We start from the raw sequence: 16,413 nt of genomic DNA, 5'->3' as shown, positions 1-16,413 counted from the left end.
GTACAGAGGGGGAAACGTGCCAGTATTTGCACAGCAGTTCTAAGAGTGACTTCGATCCACTGAGGGCTCTCTGGTCACGTGTTGGGAGTGCATGACCGCCCGACCTTGCGGGAGATATCTAGTGCCGCGAGTATACCTACAGTGTAAGTGCTTATGCCGTCTGTAGACATGGTATATGTACGAATGCCTGGCGGCCGATAGCAATATAAATGATGTAAAAACAGCTGCACAATACAGCAATGCAGGTGTTCAACTGGACTTGCTATAGTGTACAAACAGGATGGACAATACGTCTGTAACAATGCATCATATAATCAGCAACCCTAAGCATACCCACGCATTTTCCTTATTGTTATATCAATAGTGATCTTGACAACAGTATACCAACCCACGTAATTGATGTCTTTCCAAGCATTACGACCGCAGGTGCGGTATTCATTATGCCACACATTCCGGATGCGTGTCCTTCGTAAAACTTGTTTGAGAGTATCTCGGCAGGATGCAGAACCTGCCAAAAGCGCTTATTCGAAGACTTTGACAGGTAATTTCGTAGGACTGAGGAGAATCGAGAAATATAGCTGTTGTGAGTGCAAGTATGAAGTAAGGTTTCCGGGTGATGTGCAGATACAAAAGATAACTGCACTGTTTGTGTAAAATTTGTATATAATACAGTTTAATTTTGCTGTGTCTTATGTTGTGGTATGACCAGAGAAAATGATTCAGGGACGTATAGATTTAGCGCAGTAATAACTGCGAGAATATGAGAGAGATTATTACATGGAAAATAATGAGCGTTGTAGATACTGAAATTCGTTCCAGAACCACAGCTGTCAAGAGGAGTCATTACTTATGAATCGATTGATGTCAGACTGCAGCAGAAAACGTAATATTTAATTGTAGTTAGACTGGTAAATATGATTCTGGTTCCCAATATTCTTTTGAGTCTTACATGTATTAGATGATCTATAGAATTTCCGAGAGGTCGACTTGGTTCTTATTTTACGTATCCATATGGCACCAGTGTACCATAGTGAAGCTTTTTAGATGCACTTGCGATGGTGTGCAGCTCTGTGTGTGCGTCAGCCATGCTGGGGCATGTAAGCACGGCTGGATGCACCTCAAATGTCCTGTTAGGATCGCGAGAAACAATGCCACATGTCCTATTCTGGAATGGATTTCTGCAGCTTCTGCTAGGGTGAGCCAATCGGCAATTAGGTCTTCGCAGGATAGCAGGCAGAGAGAGGGATCACGCCAGCAGCAGTGAACATGCACTTGAGACCCAGCGGATGACATGGCGCTTATTTTGATAGACATGTGACGTTAGTATATCACCCGAAGGAGTCTAACTGTAGAGGCGACTTTCACATGCCATCGGCATCAGCGTGAGGGTAAATAATTAGCACTGGCGCTGGTTTTTCCAGCTGGCCCTGCAAAGCGCGATGGGTCCTCTGTTACATTGATGCAAGTTCAAAAGGATTATTACGTGCAATGTGTGTTTGTGGGTTACATTATTTCCGCCTTTGGAAGCGTAGTGAGTGTGTTGGCAGAGCGTTATATATGCCTTATTTCAATTATTTACGAGTAGTTTACAGGTCTGTAGGCTGTGTGGTGTGACCCCAAACATGTCAGAGCGTGTGTTTTGTATCAGTGTGATAAATATACATCAAATCCATCCCTAAATAAATTGTTCAAAAATAAATAAAGTACACTCTTTCCTCACTCCCTCAGCCTAGTGCAGGGCGAGTCATTCTCCCCTCCAGTCACCTTGGATTACGTCATGAAAGGGATGACAGCACCCTCTGGTGGCAGTAATGTGTGCTAGGCCCAGACTGCGTGGTGGTTGTGTGGTGTCACCGCCAGACACCACACTTGCTAGGTGGTAGCCTTTAAATCGGCCGCGGTCCGGTAGTATACGTCGGACCGCTTGTCGCCACTATCAATGATTGCAGACCGAGCGCCGCCACACGGCAGGTCTAGAGAGACTTCCTAGCACTCGCCCTGTTGTACAGCCGGCTTTGCAAGCGATGGTTCACTGACTTCTACGCTCTCATTTGCCGAGACGATAGTTAGCATAGCCTTCAGCTACGTTATTTGCTACGATCTAGCAAGGCACCATTATCAGTTACTATTGATATTGTGAAACATGTACCATCCAGAGCGACGTTAATCATTAATGGATTAAAGTTAAGTGTTCCACCAGCTACGTCCGTTTTTCTCAATTCTAATTCTCTTGTCATGTTCTAGACCTCACGTCAGCCTTCGTGAGCTAAAACGCGTGCATTTCGGCCTCCTTTAGTAACCCGGTGTTGGCTGTCCTGCCAACCACAACAGGTTTTACTGCCTCTAATAGTTTAAATTAAGACTGCTGTTAAAGACTTATACCCAGCACAGGCAGAGTCCTTTTCCTGCTAATTCCTAGTTCCCCTCCAATTCCTATTAAGAGGTGGTAGTCATGTGACTTAGGTTAGTGAAGGTAGCGCATGTGACCTAGTTTATTGCCTCTGATTGTTTAAATTAAGACTGAAAATAACGCCTTAACTCCAGTACAATCCTAGTCGTTTTTCCACCAATTTCTAAGAAAATGATGACTTGGTGGAGGTAGCCCAGGGGGTTTTCCTTTCCTGCCTTTTTCTTTTGTTAGTATAGGAAGCTGTGGTGTGTTGCATTTGCCTGATGGAGTTTGAACTACCCACCATTTTCTCGGCGAGAAGAGGGAATAGGTTTTAAGTTAGTGGGGGTAGTCCAATTGACCTATCGTCCCGGCAAAATCCGCCATCTAGGATGACGTTCGCCGCCGTCTTGGATACATCTGGCAACAATGGATAGTGTGGTCACATGAAGGTTGCCCTACTACTTATATTCACTTGCTGTTATCACTACAATGTAAATAGTTATATGAAGATAGGCAAGTGGTGGTGAAAAATCGATCTTTCTTCGTTTTTTAAGATAAATCCTGAATACTTACTATAGAACAGCAGTAATTAGTTTCAGTGTTAGAGAATTGTTTTATTGTATTTCTCACTTTCTTGGTCAGGTGTAAAGGGAGCTGCAGCATTGATGAATATATTCTTCAGTATACCATCAAACGATGAAGCAGTGCTTTGTTTCTCAGGGTTTGGTAGAACTGACTTAGTTCCTCCGAGTAGAACGTTTTCTCAGAAATGATACTTCATATACAAGAGATAGGCAAAACAATTTGACCACCTGTACTTACTTGATATTGGTTTATTAATAGGCGGTTGGACTCCCAGACAGCTGCAATTCTTCTTGGAATAATGGCATATAATGATTGTATAGTCTCCGTGGAATGTTATGCCTCTCCTTGATTAGAACCTCTTCTAACTGCTATAGTGAGGAGGAAGATGCAAATCTGTTCCTTAGTCTGCACTCCAGTGTCGTCCAAAAGGTTTAGATGGTGTTCAAGTCCGGGGACTGTGCTGGCCAGGGATTCGCTGCAGTTTAGTTGCATGCTCCTCATACCACGATTGTACTGTCGTGGCTATGTAAATGGGTGCATTGTCGACCTGAAATATGGCATTATTTTGGGGAAGAAACATTTGAATAGTGGAGTGCACCTGATTACCTAAACTTTTCACACAATCATTGGCTGGAATGCAGCCTTTATGAGTAAAGGCAAGACCACCAGATTACCATTATATGTCTGTCCACACCACGAAGTTTTACCTCCATGCTTAACCGTTGGAATCAGCCAGTCAGGATTATAAACGTTCTCCATACGTAACCCCAGCCCCATGTTGTCAATAAGGAAAACGTTGACTCGTCGGACCGTATGACGTGTTTCCGCTGCTCAGCGGTCCATATTTGATGCTCCTGCCACTATGTTCTACGCTTTTCTGCATTGGTTGTCGTCCCTAATGGATTCGGTATAGCAGATCGTCCATGAATATTCGTTTTAGAGAGTTATGGGCTGACAGTGTTGATAGATGTGATGTCTCAAAGATGGTAGTTGCTCTCTGCAGTCACTTTAGCTGCCGTGTTTTTTCCACGTTTCGTTTTAGCGTACGACCAGCTCTGTGATTTAGTTTTCATTTGTGCCCACTATTCAGTTTACGTGATGATGTCTTTCCATGTTTTGTGTAGGTTGTCATGACTGTCGAATTAGTTGCTCTTGAAACATTCAAGAAGTGGGCTGCCTTAGTAACTGATACTCCAGCTAATCGGGCCCCCACAGTTGGCCCTCTTTGGAACTCTGTTCAGTCTTTCATTCCACGTAGACCTCGGCCTCTCAGTGCAAATACGACGTCTGCACTGCTCGTAAGCAACCTGTACTGATACCTACTCCGTGCTGAACACGCACAGTCTAGCGCGACACGTGCCTTACCTGCATTGTTGACCATTAAACACAACCATCCCATTACTACCACTGTACACGTTAATTTGCTTATCTCCTGGATGTTACTCTATTCGGCAATTTTATTCGTTGCTTCAAATGGTAAAGTGCTGTACACATTACTAAAACGAGCTTGGTCCTCTTTCCTAATTAAACTATTATATTTTTCATTTGTGGTTGATAGTAATGTTAGTGACTGTTTTGTACTTAGATCATATGACTTTTCGTTCCCTTTCTGTCACTGACGACACTTACAGTGTTGTCTGTTACTGTGGCGTCTGCCATCATTACCAGTGAAATGATATAACGAAGCGTTGCTTTTTCGTATAATTGTTGTTGTTTTCAACTGTTTTTATTACTATCATTGTGTCTTGTCATGTCTCTTGAAAAGCATTTCTGAATAATTTTTCTGTATTCAGAGTGTTCAGTATCGTTTCCTTTACTGTTTTCTTTAGCATCCCACATTGCCTTTCATGGCTAATAGATATCTGCGTTGCCGTTAAATCTCACATCATCTGTGTATATGACTAATAAGGAAACTATCGTCTGCTGGAGCCCACAGATGACATGTTTCACAATTCACAGATACAACACGAGGCAACAAACACCACAAGAAAAGAAATAATCATGTCTTCTTTAGAGATAGGCAGTGATTGTGACGTCTTCATCATAAGGAAATGTGTCATAGGTATCTTAATACCGGTCTTAACAATTACTTTTAAACTTTCTCTCCTGACTGGGTTTACATCCCATTAAATTGGATCTAAGCGCAATCCATGATATACCTACGTCGCGTATATACGTACACGTTGGAGGGTAAGAAACGGCAGTTATGTTCTGTATATAGCGCTAATTTTAACATCCTAGTAACAATAACGCAAATGCTAAAATTTCGGACAGTTCAGTGAAGAAATTTTGATGACTACTTGAGAAACTAATGGCAGTTCCTTGACTGAGAGAACGTTAAATCGTCTTGGAAGAAAATTGTCTCACAAGTTCTTCATAGGTGGGTCCTGTCCTCTCTTCTGTCAAACTTCTCCATCACTGTTTTGACATCTTCAACTTTTATAGTCCTGTCTTCCTCAGTTGCGTGTAATATTACGGTATATTGATAATTGTCACTTATGGACCGTCTGTCGGTCCATAAGTAAAAATTGTCAATTCTCCATCTTTCTTTAGTCCCACAAACTGTATAACACTCCTTATAAATCTCAGCGGTTGTAGAACAAGAAAAACAAGTTACAGCACTCACTTCGTAAATGGCGTATGCAATGCTTTCGGGGAACATAGTTGTTTGCTCCAACCATTGTAGATAAATTTTTTTTTTAATTTTTTTATTTTTTTTATTTTTTTTTTATTTTTATTTTTATTAAGACGCTACCCCTTTTTTTCTGGACAGGAAAGGAAAAACTACAAAAAAAATGTCTATTTGCCACCGCCACTTGTATTCTAACAAAAAAATAAAATTAAATGCACCTCTTCAGGCGTTGGCACCTATCTACACCTATTCCAAAACAACTAACCTATTACTGCAAAGGTGTAGGAAAGGAAGAAAGTAGGGGGGAAGAAACATAGAGAGTAGCGATAAAAAAATGAAATTTGTTGTGAAACGGGAACTTTTTTTTTTTAGTTTATTGTATTGCATTTTTGTTTTCTTTATTTTTCTTTGTTTTTTTTGTATGTATGTTTTTATTTACTCATTTTTTTTTTTGTATTATGGCAGTCGTTGCACCAGAATTCTAGGAGTCGCTTGCGCCGTCTGATTGGCGGAACATCCAAACGTGTCTTCTCGAAATTTTAGTGGGGATTCCGTGTGTAGTACGTTCAGAACATCACAGAACATCATATCGGCAAAAAAGCATCAGCATCTCATGGCTTGGACGTTCCAGCTGGAAGGCGGGTCATGAAAGGCGCTCCGTAGAAAATTGGAAAAGAACTGCTTGTATCTGGGGTTGCGAACAAGTGCACAATGTCGATCGTTAAGGTACGTCCAATAACCTAGTTCTGATTTCTCATCGGGCCCAAAAAGGTAGCGGACTGTATGACCGCGTATCCAATTCACGGCATTAGTTTTTGTTGTGGGGTAATGAATCACATCCGGGAATAGAAGCGTCAGGAAAATAATCTGAGCAGGCGGCTGTCGGGTGAGGAAAGCCAGGATACGCTGCGCGAGCCTCCAGACGTCAGCAGACGGACCACATGAGAACCGATGAGCGTCCGTGTCCTCTACACCGCAGTGAACACAGAGTGGTGTGTCAGCAAGGCGGATGCGGTGCAAACGAGACTGGTTGACCTGTTTGCCATTGACGGTGATATACCAGGTGGACTGAACGCTGGTGTCGAGGTAACCAGCATGCACTGCTTTCCACACACGGCGCCATATGATCTGGGGAAACTTGTGTTCAATGGGGTTGGGGGTTTGACACATTTGTAAGGTGTCGTATACAGTCTTTGTCTGGAGTATACGGAGAAGGGGTAAGGAGTGCAGAATGTAACTGATTTCAAAGAAGAAGTACCGAAAGTGATAAAAGGGGGGTGGAATGTCGGATAACATGACCGGGGCTGACATGGAGACTGGTGCGTATTCACGCAAAAGCAGTCCGGTCAGGCTCGTCGGACAGCGACGCCAGACTTTCAGTTGGGAGCTAACAAAAAGTGCGGTAACTCTGTCTGGCACATGGAATAAGCCCACTCCACCACGCTCCCGCGGGAGGGCAAGGGAGAAATATTGAACTTTAAATAACATCCCGGCACAGACAAAGGATCCCATCGCCACCAACATACGACGTGCGAGGGTAATCGGAACCGGGAACACTTGTGCCACATGGGGGATGCGTGAGGCGTGATAAACATTCACGTATTGCGCGCGCTGTATAATGTCGAGGGATCGAAGCCGGTGGTCCATAAGGCCAGCCCTGATCGTTTGTAGGAGACGTCGACCGTTGGTTGCCGCTGAGCGACGGAGGTCATTCATAAAATCAATGCCCAAACAGCGGACGCTGGTGGCCACACTTAGAGGAGCGACAGATCTTTCTGGTAGACCCTCACCAATGAGCAGAACCTTCGATTTGGAAATGTTAAGAGAACTGCCCGATGCCTCCCCATAAGTCGTCACCCAAGTCAGAGCAGCGCGAACATCGTCTTCATTGCGGAGGTAGAGGACTAGATCGTCAGCATAGGCTGTACAACAGAAGCGGTGCCCATGCAATGTCAGGCCCACCAGGCGTTGGCGAAGCCCCTGTAGGAGGGGCTCTAATGCCAAAGCATACAGTATCGTGGAAAGTGGGCATCCCTGTCTGACAGAGCGCTCGATCGCTAGAGGCGCGGTGAGGCGACCATTACAGAGTATTCTTGAAGTTGCGCCGCTCAAGAGCCGCATTACCACGGTGATTGTACGAACCGGAAAACCCATGTGTTGGAGGACCGATTTCAGAAAAGTATGGTCGACACGGTCGAAAGCTTGACGGAAGTCAAGCGATGCCAATGCGCCAGGTAAATGTCGCGAGCGCGCGAGCGCAATCATGTCCCTATAACGGCAAAGGGCCGTATGGATGTTGTTGTCACCGCCCAACGAAGTCTGATCAAGGGAGGTGACGGATCTTGCTGCCTTCTTGAGGCGTGAGGCCAACAAACGGGTGAAAATTTTCATGTCACTGTTGAGTAGAGTGATGGGCCGGTAATCACAGATCCGTGATCGCCCATGTGGCTTAGGGACCAGGATGATGACCCCATCAAGGAAGGTGGCTGGGATCATCGTTGTGGGTGACATCAATTCACGACAGATGGACGTCCAAGCAGGTAACAAAAGGTAGCTAAAATACTTGTAAAAGTCGAGGGGGAGGCCGTCAGGTCCAGGGGACTTGTTGGCAGCCCCCACCTTGATTGCATCTAGGACTTCATCAGAGGTCACTTGTTCCTGAAGTTCTTGAGCCACATCCTCTGGCATGGTGTTGACAGTCATTGCTGCCACCTCCTCAATTAAGGTCGGGGGATGAGGGACGGCAGCGAACAGTTGACGGAAATGAGAATAGAAAGCGTGACCAATGTCGCATTGCGTAGTGTGTCGTCGTCCTTCCGCATCTGTGAGATCGTGGATGAGGGTTCGACGACGACGTCGGCGTTCCCTGAGAAGGTGGTACATCGATGGCGTTTCATGAGGCATATGGTCACGGGTGCAGGATCTGACAAGAGTCCCTTCTAAGCGCCGTCGCGTGAGGGAAGTGATCTGCGCTTTAGCACGATGCACCGTCATCTGACGATCAGGAGAGAAGGCCATCGAAGTGCAGTCACGAAGGACTGCATAATAAAAGTCCATGGTGCTCGCTTGCCAGGCTTTGAAGTCTTTGCCATATCCTATCAGCGCCCTGCGCAGAGCTGGTTTCGCGCATGATACCCACCACGATAAGGTGGATGCGTAGGCGGGGCGACGACGATGACAGAGGGCCCACGCATCCTCAACGATTCGTCGGCAGTCAGGGACAGTCAGGTGGGAAACGTTGAATTTCCACAAGCCGCGGCTGTGCCACACTTGTTGGCGGGCGAGGACGACATCGCAGATGTAGGCGTCATGGTCAGAGAAAGCCAGAGGCCATACTTCGGCATGTCGAGTGTCGGCAGCAAGGGAACGTGTGAGGTATATACGATCGAGACGACTAGATGAATGCGCCGTATAATATGTGAAACCTGCACGGGTGCCATGCACCTTTGTCCATGTGTCAACAAGCTGGAGTCTGTCGATGATGACGGAGAGGGCCGCACAAGGGGAATGATGCGGTAATTGATCTTGAGGCCTTTGCGTGGAGTTGAAATCGCCGCCGAGGACCATATCATCTAGGGGACCCTCAAACAGCGGCGTTACCTCGTCAGCAAAGAAAGTGTGTCGATCACGACGTCGACTGGAGCCGGACGGCGCATATACATTGAGGATACGGACGCCGAACAGCGTGAGAGCCATACCCCTAGCATTAGCAAGGTAGACTACATCTTCAGCAGGGAGTCCAGAACGGAGGAGGATGGCAACTCCACTACTGTTGTCAGAAGCATGGGAGATGTGTGCCACGTAGCCAGTGGGGGCATGGAAATCGGCGACAAACACTTCTTGGAGGAGGGCAATGTCGACATCAGCAGCATAAATGGTCTCACGGAACATTGCCAGTTTATGGGGGGCCCGAATGGTGGCCAGATTCATCGTCGCTATGCGGTAATGTTGGGGGCGTGCTCCCACCATTGGCACAGATGTTCCGGCAGAGATGTCTGGCTGGCGTGTAACATCTGACGTAGTCACCGTTGTCGTAATCACTGGCTGGAAGGTGGGTCAGGCACCTCCATGGGGCACTGCCTGATGGGAGGACCACCATCTCGAACTGCTCCTTCGTCGATATCATCAGCCCAGGAGACTGGAACAGACGGTGAGCGACTGTCACACTCCTCGAGGGCGAGTTGTAGCGACGCTGCTGTAGTGGGTTCCAGGGAGGCACCCTCCTTGGAATCCGTCATATTCGTGTGAGATCGTTCTTCAGATGGGACATCAGGAGCAGCCTCTCCTGTCGTCAGAACGCTCGAAGGGAGATCACTGTCGTGTATCAGCTCCACTGCCTGTGATGCCACATGAAGAAGTGTGTCGTCAGATGGCGTTTGACTCCTCTTCTTCCGTTTTCTGGGCGACCGTTGCTTTCGGAGGTGCTGTTCTGAATCAGAATGTGGATGTTCGATGTCCGAGGTCGCGCCAGTCTGAAGAAAGGCAGAGGTAGGCACCGCATTCGCGTCGATGTCCATCGAGCTCTGGAGAGTTGGTGGTGTCGTAGCCGTCAGAGGAGATGGTGCCGGTGAGGCCATGGCAGCACCGTCATCTCCTGTGGGGAGTGCCGGGTGGAGAAGAGGTGCTTCCTGAAGTGACGCATCGGGGCTGCGTACGGCTGTGGCGTAGCTATCTGGTAAAGAAGCGGCCGTCACTTTGGGAGCTGAGTCACTGGTCGGGACCTGGAGCAAACGTCGGCGGAGACATTCTGACCGAACATGGCCCTCCTGTCCGCAACCGGCACACGTCCGCGGCTGGCCATCATACATAACGATGGCTCGCACGCCACCTATCAGCAGATAGGATGGTACATGTTTGGAGAGTTCGATTTTGATTTGGCGAACACCATTCAACACGTTGTATGTCGTGAATGTCTGCCATTTCTCCGCGATGTGCCCCACAACATTGCCATAGGGTCGGAAAGCTTCGACGACCACATCTTGCGGCACTTCGAAAGGGAGCTCAAAAACCCGGATTGTTCGAAGTCCGAAACCAGCGTGATCGACCGTCACCTCTCCAATATGCCCGTCAGAATGTTTGAACTTGAGTCCGCGTGCGTGTTGTCGAACTACGTTAGCACACGCTTCCTCCGTCGTCATCTTAATATAGACGATGCTGCTAGTGATAGAGAAATGAATACCTATCACTTCCTGAGGGTCCAGACGTAGCTCTTCGCGAATGAATTGCTCAATTTCAAAAGCGCGTGGTCTAGCATGTTCGGCTTGGAATGTTACTTTAACTGTCGCTCGGCGGTAACAGTGCGCCATGAGGTGCAATAGAAATGGACGCTACACAACACGAAATACCGCGACGCGGAAGTAAACAAACTACGGTGCGCTGACCGGCGCGCGGAGCCGGTCCGCACGCGACCACGGCCGAAAGCCGACTGGAGAAAATTGTCTCACAAGTTCTTCATAGGTGGGTCCTGTCCTCTCTTCTGTCAAACTTCTCCATCACTGTTTTGACATCTTCAACTTTTATAGTCCTGTCTTCCTCAGTTGCGTGTAATATTACGGTATATTGATAATTGTCACTTATGGACCGTCTGTCGGTCCATAAGTAAAAATTGTCAATTCTCCATCTTTCTTTAGTCCCACAAACTGTATAACACTCCTTATAAATCTCAGCGGTTGTAGAACAAGAAAAACAAGTTACAGCACTCACTTCGTAAATGGCGTATGCAATGCTTTCGGGGAACATAGTTGTTTGCTCCAACCATTGTAGATAAATGGATGTATAACGACTGGGCGCTGACCAGCGTGATTATCACCGCCTATTCTAAGATCGTGGTACGGGTTAATGAGTAGTTGCTCTTGTGAAAATGAAAAGTAAAGGTCATGTCACTCCAGCACCAGTAATCAAAAATTTCACATACTATCTGCAGTATGTCTATTCATAGCGTGTTCACAATTGCGGATAATTAAGAAAACAGTGAAAGACAGTAAGATGATTGGTTCATCTAAAAACTAATAGGATGAGTCTGCCGCTCAAAGTCACATTAAATTTTCCTTTGAGTTATTAGACTGAGCTCGTACGCGACACAAAGTGCCAATAATTTTCTTGCTAATGTGTCATCAACGTTCTCGGTAGGCAAAAAGGTTCCATTCAATTCGCATACAAGACAGAGGACTTTAAAACAAGGCGTGGCGGAAATATGATGCCACAAAAAGTGCATCCCGTTGGTGTTTCGTTCCGCAAGACATACGCGTGCACAGTCGCACAGTTTCCAATAGAGAAACGACTAGCGCCCTACCGGGAATTCGAAAGGAAGCACGTCATGGATTAAAAGAGTGTTGTTGGTCACTGGTGAGAGTAAAAATTCGAATTCAGTGATTTCGTAAAAAATCTATAACACCAGCCAACATTGAAAATATAGCTGGGATGAAATAAACGTTTGTTAACTGTGTCGACCACACTAAAACGAAAACGATAGTGAAAAACTCGAATTAGCTCTTGCTTCCAAGTTACAGGGGAGGGGTTTCATTAATTAAAATTACATTTTATTACCACTGACTGTCAACCCCTTACCATATAGACTTCTAAATCCCGCTGATGACAGAGGAATGAGGTTCATTGCTATTTTGCTATTTTCAACCAGGGCTCGAACTATTAAGGTGTAGAGGAAGAGGAAGGGAGTAGCGGATTATGTTTCATTTAAGCGTAGTTTCAGTCTGTTAACAGATTTATTCGTCTGCTGATAGAACGTGTTACTGAAGTACAGTTACTGCGTGTGGTTATTATAATTCCGGTGATTCAAAACATCCCGCAGATGAGTAAACAGTGCTGGCAATGAAAATTCCTGGCAGAATAAAACTGTGTTCGTGACCGAGACTCGAACTCGGGACCTTTGCCTTTCGCGGGCAAGTGCTCTACCAACTGACCTACCCAAGCACGACTCACAGCTTTACTTTTGCCAGTACCTCGCGTCCTACCTTCCAAGCTTTACAGAAGCTCTCCTGCCAACCTTGCAGAAGTAGCACTCCTGAAAGAAAGGATATTGCGGAAACATGGCTTAGCCACAGCCTCGGGATTGTTTCCAGAATGAGATTTCCACTCTGCAGCGGAGTGTACGCTGATATGAAACTTCCTGCCAAATTAAAATTGTGTGCCGAACCGAGACTCGAACTCGGGACCTCAGTTGGTAGAGCTCTTGCCCTCGAAAGGCAAAGGTCTCGAGTTCGAGTCTCGGTCCAGCACATGTATCTTGCATATCTTGCTTCCCGAGTCTTCGTTCGTGGTGGAACCCTAAATATTTTGCTTAGGCTTTCCTGTATCGATGGCCTCGCGAGAACCATCTAACTATGTGAATGATTGTTACTCGTGTATTGCAACTCCATTAATATATGGTATATCCCAGAGGGAAAGATCTTCTTTCTCATATTGTAACATACTGTTGGTCATGCGATTAGTGCTTACGGAGACTGCTGTCTCATCTGTCGTGATGACGAGGGCGGTAGAGAAACTAGTGCTGCTCCATAACCTTCAAACCCCAGTATTTCGTAAGATCCTAATTTTTTGTTCAAAGCCGAATGTACAGTGACTCACAAAATAACACAGGGTGAACTTTACAACCTAGTAAGAGATCTGGAATTACCGAAAGGTAAAGCTGATCTATTGGTGTCTAGTCTACGGCTGTGGAATTGCCTTAACAAGAAGGTCAATGTGAAGGCATCTGGTAACCGTCATACGTCATTCCTGCAAATTTTCGAAAGTAAAAAGAAATTAGTGTTTTGTACTGATGTACAGGAATAATGACAGAATAGGGGCATTGACTGTTAAAGTAAGCACTGGAGGTTGTTCCTCGACTCCTCCAACGTAAATATCAATGTGTATAACTGCATAATTGGAACGTTCTACCATAGATTCTGACTGAGTATGCAGCTGTAACAAATGAAACAACTGTAACTGATATTGAACTACGACAAGTTTAAATCGCATATTTCCAGGGAACTGAATGTCATAAGCGCAGTGCTGGGGCTACAATACAGCTACATCAAATTCTGTTCCGTTTTGTGCCCTTCTCATAGTCGCACCAAAGTAACTCATTATAAAAAGAAAGATTGACCTAATTGTAAATCGCCTGAACCAGGACCTCACAACGTTATGTACGAAACACTTGTCGAATGCAGGAACGTAATTCTCCCTCCTCTTCATATAAAATTGGACCTGACGAAAAGTTTCGTAAAAGCCTCGGTTTAGTGAGGCGAAAGTAAAAGAACGTATATTAGGGCGTCGCTAGATACGAAAATTGTGGTGTCACCGCCAAACACCACACTTGCTAGGTGGTAGCCTTTAACTCGGCCGCGGTCCGGTAGTATACGTCGGACCCGCGTGTCGCCACTATCAGTGATTGCAGACCGAGCGCCGCCACACGGCAGGTCTAGTCGAGAGAGACTCCCTAGCATCGCCCCAGTTGTACAGCCGACTTTGCTAGCGATGGTTCACTGACAAATTACGCTCTCATTTGCCGAGAGGATAGTTAGCATAGCCTTCAGCTACGTTATTTGCTACGACCTAGCAAGGCGCCATAGTCAGTACTATTGTTATTGTGAATCATGTACCATCAAGAGCGACGTCCGTCATTAATGGAGTAAAGTTAAGTATTCCACCAGCTACGTCCGTTTTCCTCAATTCTAATTCCCTTGTCATGTTCCAGACCTCACGTCAGCCTGGGTGAGCTAAAACGCGTGCATTTCGGCCTCCTTTAGCAATACTGGGTTGGCTCTCCTGCCAACCACAACAAAAACTGTACAACATCAACCTTACAGAAGAAGGGAAATTGGCTTGTAATGCCTCTGTCAAAATGTGAAAAAAGTTTTTAGGAAATACGAGGGCAGGAAACTATAAGGGTCTTGTGGCAAATCTTGCGCACTTCTGCAGTAGACCATGGTGCAATATCTCTTTAAAGTTACATTTCTTACATTCCCATTTAGACCCCCTTCCTGAGAAATATGGTGCTGTAACCAAAGGGCGATAAAAAAGATTCCACCAGCAAATTTGGGACACGGAAATGAGATACTACGGAAGACGGAGGACATCAATGTAAGCCGGATGCTGCTTGACACTAATCAGGGAATCACCACCAGAAAACTACGGACGCCAAGAAAAGCCGTTGCCCCTTCAGTGACCTTCATCTGAGGAATAACACGGATGTGAGTACACGCATTACTTTTATTTTAACTGAAGACATTGAAATTTCTCGAAAACTAAACATGGGTTAAAAATGTTATAGTTCCAATTTGTTTACTCAGAGATCAATATCCTCACTCGATGCGCCCCACTTCACTCCTTGCGTGGATAGCGGGGGACAACTTTAAAATCTTCGATGAGAACACCCTTTTGTTTATTGCAGATTACGATACTACGGCAAAACCTGCGTTAGTTTTCTGTGAAGCACTTTGTTTATTTCACCACAGATGACACTGCAATCGGAGAAATAGAAACTGCTACACAGTCGTAATTTACGGCATGCCTCTCAATGGCCCTTGGTTTTCCAATGGCACTTGGAACCCCACCTCCATGCTGCGAGGCTAGGGCAGGACAATATTTCATAACTTCTAAATACAAGCCCCATTGGCAATATAGAATTCGTCAGACATATCGCACAGGGAATTACTCGACGCGCTACTGTGGCCGTGGCTCGAATCGAACGGTACTCTACTTTTCGAATTAGAGTAAGTGTTCAATCGTAGTACCGCCAACATCAACACACTTAAAAAATCCGGCAGCCTAGCAAGTCAGTTACCTCTGCCGATCCACCAACTAGTGTGAAGAAGGTCTAATAGCTCCCGTAATTGAATTACGTAATGTACTGTGCATCCGTCATCCTGAAACCACGTAAGTTATCGAACGTCCAATGCAACATTCTGCAGTAGTAACGGTAGTTCCCGTTCCAAAAACGTTCGATATTTGCATCCATCGAACATGACGTCCATAAAATATAATCAATGAGTTTCTTCCCGAGGATGCCACACAATACGTTAACCGACTGAGGACATTTACGCTCAACTTCCTGTAACCTTTGGGAAGTGTCTACAGTCCTGTAATGCATGTTGAGCTGTTTAACGCTACCTTGATTTGTGAATGTTGATTAATTGGAAATAGAACTTTGGCGAAGAACGTTCTGTTCGTTTGGATTTGTTGACTTGTACATTCACAAAATATTACCTGGCTATCACAATCGGTGCCATGTAGTTTTTGACACAGTGACACTTGGAAGGGATGGTACTTACAACGATGTAGTATCATGACAATACTACATACGGACACGCCGTAGTCGCGGTGTACTTGCCGATTACTTGTCCGTGGGTTGTGATGCACTGCCGCTAGTTCACCTATTTCCTTAAGTTCTCCTGTAAAACGTTTGCTTCACTTCCTTTTGCCTGTAAATGTACCCAGCCATCAGACGTAAAGGCAGTCACAACCTTGTAAAAGAGCAAATGCTTGGCATACAACTGCAGCCTCAACATTTTTCCAACATTCTCCGTCAGAATCATTTCAGTTTTGTCTTCTACAGCTGCAACACTCAATGGCCACTGCCACGTCTATTCTCCAGATGATACGTAGGTATGCAGACAGTAAACACTGCGCAAGTATTGTAATGTTTAGAGGCGCTATCTGATCAACGTCTGCACGATGCTTGAGCTCCTGTCGCCTGTTATGATACGTCGTAGTTCGCTACACGGCCACTATGGCCCTGTCACGTACTCCCCTCTTCGATTTATCGGCGGAATACAAATTTGCGAATGTTATTTCGAATTAGAAC

This window comes from Schistocerca gregaria, chromosome 1 (assembly GCF_023897955.1).
Source record: "Schistocerca gregaria isolate iqSchGreg1 chromosome 1, iqSchGreg1.2, whole genome shotgun sequence".
Taxonomy (NCBI): domain Eukaryota; kingdom Metazoa; phylum Arthropoda; class Insecta; order Orthoptera; family Acrididae; genus Schistocerca; species Schistocerca gregaria.
This window is presented reverse-complemented; position numbering follows the sequence as displayed.